We start from the raw sequence: 9659 nt of genomic DNA on the forward strand, positions 1-9659 counted from the left end.
CCACTGATTCAGCTGTCACCAGCCTTTGTGAGTAGGTAACTCTCTTTGCTATGAGTCTGACATGGGAACATATTGAGATCAGAAAGCTTATTGACAGTTACTAATGATATTATCATTTTAACTTAAATACTGAGGAGGGATAGCTCAGTGGTTTGAGCATTGGCCTGCTAAACCCAGGGTTGTGAGTTCAATCCTTGAGGGGGCCATTTAGGGAACTGGGGTAAAAATCTGTCTGGGGATTGGTCCTGCTTTGAGCAGGGGGTTGGACTAGATACCTCCTGAGGTCCCTTCCAACCCTGGTATTCTATGATTCTGGTATGTGCCGGAGCCCAGCATGGGGGAAAATCAGAGCAAAGGCAAAGGAAGGTGGGGAACAAGAAAGTGAAAGGAGGTAAGACAGAGATAAAGGCTCAGCTCTTCCCCCTGATTTCTCTTCTTTCATTCTGTCAGCTCTGCCTCACCAAGACCAACACCACTTGGGAACGCTTCTGCAAATCAAGCAAAGAATGTGAGCTGGGGGGAAAATAAGTTTCCATACCCCGTCCTTACAAAGCCCATCTACGTGTAAATAGGAGGACAGCTGATCGTGAGGGTAAAACACTTCATGTTCTGCATAGTCAAAGGTATACTCACATAGGTGCTGGGACTGGCGTTTGGGGGGGCTGCTGCACCCCCTGGCGTGAAGTGGTTTCTATCATGTGTGGGGTTTACAGCTTGGTTCAATGGCTCTCAGCACCCCCCTATACAAATTGTTCAAGCGCCCCTGGATACTCATTATATAAACAGTAATTAAACTACATATGTAACCAGAACAACAGGCGTACAAAAGCTGACTTACATGCACCCAAGCTGAGCTGACATTGCTTTTCCAAGTTCAATCTTTGCATATCCTCCCTCTTGTTCTGGGCTGTTGTGTTTTTATTTGACAACCATAATACTCCACTGGTATTTTTTTCTTTTTGCTTTTAATATGCTTCAGTGTACACCGTGGAACATAACAAATGCTTAATGTTAAGCACGAGTAGCCTCCTTGACTTCAACAGGAATGCTGGCACTTGAAATTGCTTAGTTGAATCAGGGTCTTAATCAGCCTTTATGTGCGGTAGGAGACCACACAGAGGACTCATGTACAAAAAGCTGGCCTAGTCCCCCGAGCTCATGAGTCCCCTCGATAACCTCAATGGACATTGACGGTGCTCAACACTTTTCCGTACTGGACTGGACATTTGTAAGATTTTTTTTTGCCCTGTTTGCTGGGTCCTTTGTTTCTGCTGTGTGTGGTATGTGCTGGTTTGGTTGTTTCTCTCTGCAGTTTCATGGAGATAAAGGGCACATCCAAAAGTGTGGTGCAGAAGTGATGGTATCGTATAACTAATCTGCAGATTGTCAATCACATAGAGTAGTCTCAGGTCTCTGCTAACCACCATATTTGTAAGTTTTACTGACCTATTTGTGTTCCGTCTCATAGAGCACAATTGCTACAGGGAAACCTGCCTGGCTAATATAAAATGGTATTTTATTAAAACCACTGCATGGCTATTTTTTAAAATCTGGCTTCATAGAACATAAAGCAGTTTTACTGCAGTTGTCCACTAGAAAAATACGGGTTTTGGGCAGGAGGTGGAGACAGTAGATAAAAAGCCTCCTCTGGGAGACAAGCTATTGAGAAAAGCAAGTTTACTTGTGACCCATATTGGCTCTCAGCGCCAGTTGATGGGTTTTGCGTGTCCTGAGCTCACTCTAACAAGTGAGTAGTTGCGAGCATCTCAGGGCTTGTCTATACTCAAAATACTACAGCTGCACCACTGTAATGCGTCAGTAGCGACACTATGCTGACGGACGGGTCCTCCCATTGGGGTGGGTAACCCACCTCCCCGAGAGGTGGCAACTAGGCTGATGGAAGAATTGTTCCGTTGACCTAGCTCTGTCTACATGGGGTCTTAGGTCAGCTTAATGGTGCTGCTCAGGGGTGCAGATTTGTCACACCCCTGACCAACGTAGCTAAACCGATCTCGTTCTGTAGTGTAGAGCAGGCCTTAGAAATGGGAAGAGCATTGTGGGACTCCTGCTGATGTTAGACAGAAAAGCCCAACTGCCTTCTCATCCCAAAGCTGCTCTGGTACCAGCTCACTCTGGGGTGCATGTCACCGCTCATGGAAGTGTGCAGGGGGTGCTTGTGTGCCCGCACGGACATGTGAGGAGTCTAGCTGACTTGCACAAGGGCTGGGGATATCTGCAATACCTCCATTCGGGGAGCACAGGAGCTGTTCACGCTGTGTACCCCACAGATGTAAATCACCCCCATGGACAGAGACCAGCTGGCATCAATCCACATAGCTACACCGACTTCCATGGAACAATAATGCTACTTTGTACCTGCAGAGGATCTCGCACTGGGCTGGGGAGCCTCCTTGCGGAAGAAGTGAGTAAACAGCCCTACATATCACCCTTGTATTCCAAAGCTTTCTAGAAGCTTGATCCCTTAGAGTCTCAACTTACGTCTGCAACACTCACGGTATTTGGTGGCAAACGCACGCTAGTCTCTTACAAAAGATCGGATTCTGCTTTCTCCTGCACCAGCCTCATTCTACTGACCTTTGATTCCCTCAGCTGTGAGAGAAGAACTAGGCTCCTCCTCTCTATTTCTCGCTTTCTATATTGCTAACTCACTGGCAGGATGACGCAATCTCTGGAAAGTTAACTTAGTCCAAACATTACCTCAGTGTCTATAATAACTTTAACAGACTGCAGGATGATTTTAACCCAGGGTGATGCTAAAGGCAGGTTTGCATAATGATTGATATAAAAGCTAAAACACCTCCTACATTGCAACCCGAATAGGAAAATTTATTCATGTTAGATTTTATATTAAAGTACTTGTAACAATGGAGAAATTCAGTGGTTTTGCAAAGGGTAATTTGCAGGTCCTACAACCATTGCCTACTGCACAAAAAGCTCCCTCCAGACATTTCATCAGAGCTAAAAAGCATATTTCTAAAGCTCTTGTATTGAGACCAGGGCATATTTTAGTGAAAGCTTGAAATTAGGGTCTTGTCAACTTTCTTCCCTTCCTTTGCCTCACCACGATACTTGTTTCTTAAGGTTTAAATCATTCAGGAACACTGGATTCTATTTTTTCCTCTCTGCCAAAAAGCCTTTAAATGTAGATTTAACTTCATGAACACTAGTTTCCTAGCTTTTATTAAGGCCGTGGCTGTGATGAGGGAAAACTCGAACCTGTCAGCTCTAAATGCAGGAAAACTCCTGATGCTGCGCTCTGGTTGCATAATAAAAAAGAATAAGAAATTTCACATCAACATATCAGTGAAAAGCCCCTGAAAGGGAGAGCAGGCCGCACAGTATATTGTTTATATACTGCTTCAGTAAAACTGTGAGAGCTGTCAGCTGGGGAGGCAGAAAATGGGGAGACAGGGCAGCCTACTCGATCTGCTCGTTCAGGATCCAGCCATTTGGCTATGTTTACACCTCTCCTAATATTGTGTAGGAAATAACAATCCCTCTTCTTGCTTAGATTTACCCCCACTCCTGACTAATCTTGTTTCTCCTGTGAGTCACTAGTGACACCATGGTCCAGTAGCTCCCAAACTCTAATCCAGTGCGGGTGGGAGGGGGAATAACCAATTGGCAGAGCTATGGCTGGTGTGAGACGGCCGGATGAGGAGAGGGTGGCGATTCCTCACAAGTTTTGTAGCCACCGGTGTAGGTGCTGGAGGGGGAGCTGCCACACCCCTTGGCTTGACGTGGTTTCCCTCATATGCAGGGTTTACAGTTTTTTGGTTCAATGGCTCTCAGCAACCGCACGGTACACATTGCTCCAGTGCCCCTGGCCACCAGATTCTGGTGCTGATCTTTGCTGGCTTGGACCCCTGGCTGCTGTAACATACGGGCAGCCCCCCCAACCCACGGGGCCATCCCAGCAGCCATAGGGGGTGCCCTAGACATGCCCTCTTCCCCAGAACATGGGGTGGGGAGGGATGGAAGAGCTGCTACTGCTGCTTTCTACCACCTAAAGATTTCCACATTCAGGAAAGTCCTCCGGGGCAGTGTAAGCTGTTTAACTGCGGCCATGTGCCCCCTCGCAGAGCAAAGGTGCGATCTGTCCTAGGGTTTGTGCCACTGCCCATTACCTCAGCATCTGAGCGCTTTCCGCATAACAGAGCAAGAGGGACGCTCCAGCGGGTTTCACGGCATTTCTAGCACTTTCCCTTTTTGGAGTCAGAATTCTGCTTGAGGGAGGGGCTGGGTTTTTGGCAAAGTGGGAGGGGCCTGGGATTAGAAGGCGGTCTTTCTCTTTTGAGAAAGCATTTCCACTATAAGTGACTTGTAATAGAAGGTGTTTTGGGGTTTGTTTGTTTGGTTTCTCCCCCTCCCCCAATGTTTCCTAAAGGCCGTCAGGCTCTGGGCTGGCCCGATTTCCTTTGGAAGAATGTTCCACAGCAGGTCTCCTGGACAGGGAATGGTTTGCGTCAGTGCTCACAGGTTTCACCCAGGGCATTGTGATCTGCATTGTCCCAGAGAAGCGCCGCTATTGCGGTGGGTCAGAGGCCAAAATTTCATCATTGCTGTAGTTGGGCCGTGATCCCCTACTTGCTTTGACCATTAGGACCAAGACCTTAATCTGATCCTTGCCCAAGAGGAAGGGACAAAGTTTCCTAGCGAGCTGGAACGGGAAAGAAAGAAAGCTCGCTGAGCGATGTGTCAAATAGGACCCCGATGCTTCACACAACTCTGATGAACGGCAGCTGCAATGCGTGCCTTTGATGGAAGGCAGAGACAATGTCTTGGCCAACTCTCGGAAGTGTTTCTCCTTTCTAGCATCACTCTTTGGTCTTGCCTGGAGCTGGGTCAAGGATCTGGCCTGTAACAGCAGAAACCTGCCCAAATGTATTGCCCACTTGGCCTTCCTGAGGGGCATTAAGAAGAACTTTCGTTAAGCAGCTGGACAAATCCAAGCTCATGCTTTGGATTGAGGCAGTCCCTGGCAGAACTGCACCTTGGTCCCTCTCAGAAGCAGCTATTTCCATCACCAGAATCCCAGCATTTTACGAAAGTAAATCTCTAGTTGTTATGGTTACGAAGAGTACTTCACACATGAGAACAGAGAATTGCCAACGCAGAGATGGCTAGGTGAGTCGGCAGAGCGCTTGGAGCAGGAGCTCCGAGATGTGTGAATTGCCTTATTCACCTCAGTGAGGGGTTAACTCCAATGACCAGCGATGACAATATTGTTAACGATTTCATTCCTCATGTGACAGAGGAAGGGTCATCACCTGCGCCAGTCACTGTGAGCCAGGGCTCATCTCTGTGCCACAAGTAGGTGGCATTTGGGAGATTTCCCAGTCAAGAAACAGCCAAGGCCAAGGAGCCTGGCAGTCCCTGGGCGTATTGAAACCGCACCGAAGGGCAGTCGTGCAGCAGTACTGCTGTATTTTGAGTAACTGCACAATCTATGGTGAACAGTGTGGTTTTGGTAGCTCTTGTGGGTGGAGCATGGATGATACCAACTTCCCCACCCAAAATTGACCCCTAGGAAAACGTTAAATGAAGTCGAAGCTTCATGGATTTTTATTCTCTCCTCATTCGTACCAACACAGCTCCACCATCACTCCTGTGTTGCCTGCTGTACATGAGCTGGGGAGGGGGCCCAACAGAGTTCTGGAACACACATGGAGATTTCCAGCAACATCCTGGACAAACCTTATTGAATCAAGTGTCTTAAGAGTTCATTGTATAACATGCGAGTGTTTATTTTATTGTAGGAGGGTAGGTAACCTCGCTAGCGGGAGACATGACCACTGTGAATCCTGGCAAGTGAGGCTATTTGAAATAGGGGGATACAGGTGCAGTTGCCGTGAACAGTGACAAGTTCTTCCACTGTAAAACTTGTGCAGTGAGATCAAAATCTGGCCCCATCTGTGAAATGTTCAGATGAAAGGTGAGTTCATTTTGTCCTCTAAAGCTCCATTTTCTTGGGTCTGGAACTTGGTTTGAAAAGTCCTTCTAGACTAGGACTCTGCCCACAAGTTATCAGCCAAGAGACACTTATTCTGGCCAGTGTTTTCAGGTAGCAAGCACTTGGTTTCTCAACACTGCACTTTGCTGAGTGCCTCGCTCGACAATGGCATTTGCAGCTGTTCCAGGATATATGCTGTTGTCTCAAAGGCTCATATTTGCCAACTTTACACCTGTTGGATGAAACGCTGCAGCTCTGGTCACATGTTACCAAATACTTAATTGGTTCCATTTCATAGGCAGGTACAGGCTGATCCTTAGAGCGCTGATCTACTCTTCCTTTAACTCTTTTAACTACATAAAATTACATTTGTGGAAGCACCTGTTCAACAGCTTTGAATATGCATAATCAGTGCAACATGGTTGACACCCCAGAAACCTTCAAAGTGCGTTTTCTAACTTCCTAGACCCCATCATCTTCCTGACACGTGATTGGATAAAGCAGAGCCTGGCCAGTTTAATATAAAGCAAAGTCAAGATGCACTGTATGGGCTCACAGGTGAGCAAGATCCCTACCTAAATGTAAACACGTCTTCGTGTGCACAGAGTTAAACATGTATGCCACATGGTTCCTGCATTCTGACCCTTTCCCCTTGATATTATTTCTGTTAGTCTCTTTGGCTAACAATAGAATGAATTATCTTTCCACTGCTCTAATCTCTTCACTGCAAGTTTTAGTTCTTTTTGCCGATATAGACTACCACGGCTGCTACTCTGAAATCTGTATATCTTGATTTCTTTCCCTATCTCCATTCCAGGCTGGGACTGCTAGAAAGGTGAAGATAGAGAGAAAAGTATGATGGATCACTTGATGATGACCTGTTCTGTTCATTCCCTCTGGGGCACCTGGCATTGGCCACTGTCGGAAGACAGGATCCTGGGCTAGATGGACCATTGGTCTGACCCAGTATGGCCGTTCTTATGTTATGTCCCAATACCCAAATTCTGCATTAAAATTTCTATACCAGGAATGAGTGGGTGTTTGTTAACACTGAAAAATGTCTAATGGAAGTAGGCTCTTAAGCACAAGGGAAGCAACCGTCTACCCAAAGACTTGGAGAAAGGCTGCTTACTTCTGTGTGACTCCCATTTGTCTACTGCGCCCTCCGTCCAGATGGGGACCCAGGAACTGCCCGACTGGATCTCAGTTTTTAGCCGTCCAGTATCCCGTGTCTGGCGGTGGCCGCCACCAGATCCTTGAGAGGAAGGTGCAAGGACCCTGCAGTAGTGGAGGTGGGAAGAGTAGCATGGAACAAATATGGGGATACAATCGACAAGAGAAATAAAACAAAATAGAATTTGCATCTTCCCTCTTTCCCCACCACAAGTAAACCTCGGAGCATCAAACGCAGATTCTTTAAACAGTTAAGCAAATGTTTGTTTATATGGTTGGAATGTTTCTTCCCATGTGTGGGGAAAGCTGAGTCAAATCATTCGTTCCTGCGATATTAGATAGTCCTTAACCCCAGGAGCAGTCCGAAGAGAAGAAACAGAGCAGGGAGGGGGGCAATCCCCCAGCAGTAGGTCACTTAACTTGGTAAAGAAGAGAGGTGAGCATTTCACAACTTTCAAATGGCTGACTGAAGGTCCAATTTATTTCTTGTCAGTCTCGCATGCTTCGGTAGTGAGGTGATATCTGCTCTGTGATCACTAATCAATGTCTTGTTAACAGCTGGCATTCCTTGTATGCCATTCGTGCAGTATGTGCTGGAGTATGTACTTCGCTGGCCTCCGAGCTTATCTTCCTTACGCTGTCTCTTGGCGCATTGTTTCACGTGCACTAGCTCTGTACATTGAGCATCCCATTCGAGCAGAGTTTGTACTAGGCTAAGCAGCAGGGACCGCTCTCTTCTAAAACCCCTCCTTGGGGCTTCCCACCACTCCTGGCAGGCAATGTGGTGGGAATCGGCCTTTTTCAACGGTCTCTCCCTTTAAATGCTTCCAGCCTGGTTGGCAGACACTGTGGCACCTTCATGGCATCTCTATTGCTGGAATGGTGCTGCAGAGAATCCCAAACTCACTCCCACGGGCTTCTGCTGGTTCAGGGCATTTCTTCAGGTACGAGGGCCAGCAGAATGGCCCCAGGCTTCCCACCCTCTCCATCCCTGCCATGGGGATGTGCCAGAGTGGGAGGGGCACAGGGGGGAGGGTTCTTGCCACTCTTGGATGGCAGAGTACCACGTAGGAGGCCAATCAAAGGCACTGTCAAACAGCCTCTAGGGTTGCTCTCAGTTGCATTAGGGGCCAGGCATGCTCTTGGCTGGACCCCAAATTCCAGCGTGCAGCCACCTTTGACCCTATCCACCCCGTGGACGCCGTCTCCTGTGCCGCGCAGCCTGAGATGTGCCGCGCAGAGCTGGGGCACTGCCAGCTCCTAGAGACTTGAGTCACCCTCGGAGAGCTCTGGTCCCTGCAGACTCGCACAGACGCTGTCTGGATCCCACCGGCCCTCCTTGCAGGGCCACGCCGGGAGTGAGGCCCAGCAAAGGAGCGCAGCGTGAGGCTCCACGCACTTGGAGCGTGTCACAGCTGGAGCATGCCGGGTTCATCCCAGACCCATCAGCAGAATGGCAATCTCCAGAAGGGGGTAGGGCCTGGCCCCCTGAAGTGCTGGCATTCCTGGGGGCACCTCCCCCTCACATTCCTCCTATTGCCTCCAGCCGAATCTCTTGCAAAGTGACTTGAGTTCCTCTTGTCTCGAAGGGGAACCGAAGGTTCTCGCACCCAGCAGGAAGGAATAAGCCGTGACACAAAGGAAAAACAATGGGCAAATCCCGTATTGTGGAGACACCCCACCATGGCCAGCACACCTGGCAGCAGGCATCTCCTCCGCCTCCCCCGCTATTGCTGCTTGCATATCCTCCAGGCTGTGCACCGAGGTGCTCAGACACCTGGATGTGTGTGCTGCTGTGTTAAAGTGGATGGGGGGAGCTGACAGAACACGGAGTGATTCTTTCATGCGTGCCATTGATGCTAAGGAGAATAGAATCCTGCTCGTCTGTACGAAAAACAAACTAATGAATAATTGCCGTTGCTGCAGCAAAGCTCTCTGGGTGTTAGGAGACTTTTAAACTCTCCCCACCTCATTAGCAGTCTAGCCTGAAGAGAGAAATCCATTATGCATGTAGACTGACAAAGCGAGCAATGAAGTATCAAGTTTATTAGCCTCAGCCTGAGAATAGCGAGCTAAGCTTTTCAGGCTCGCCTCGGCTGGCCCAAAAAGCCCTGGCAAGGGCAGTGTGCTGGAAAGGCTCCCCACAGTTCCCCGTCCCTTGTTAGAACACCCCCACCGGGTTCCTGGCACAGAGCTCATGCCCTTCCTGTGACTACTGTTAAGCTGCTAGAGACAGCTCGTCCCCAGGGCTCCTGGGAGCTAGGAGCCAACACTTGCTTGCCTACTGGAAGGCACATGGTTGCCCCAGGTGTTTTGGAGAGATTATACCCCCAGGTAGGTCTCTTCCCAGCCCCCCATCATGTGCTAGGAACTCAACACTCAGTATATTCAGCATCTTCAGGGACATGGTGTCCTTGTGGCTAGTGGGTGCAGCAGGATCGCTCGTCTGCCAAGCGGGCTAGGGGTTATGGGGAACACACATGTCTCTCCTCTCTGCAGCCTGTGCACCCCG

The sequence above is a fragment of the Trachemys scripta genome, chromosome 9, assembly GCF_013100865.1.
Source record: "Trachemys scripta elegans isolate TJP31775 chromosome 9, CAS_Tse_1.0, whole genome shotgun sequence".
NCBI classification, from domain to species: Eukaryota; Metazoa; Chordata; order Testudines; family Emydidae; genus Trachemys; species Trachemys scripta.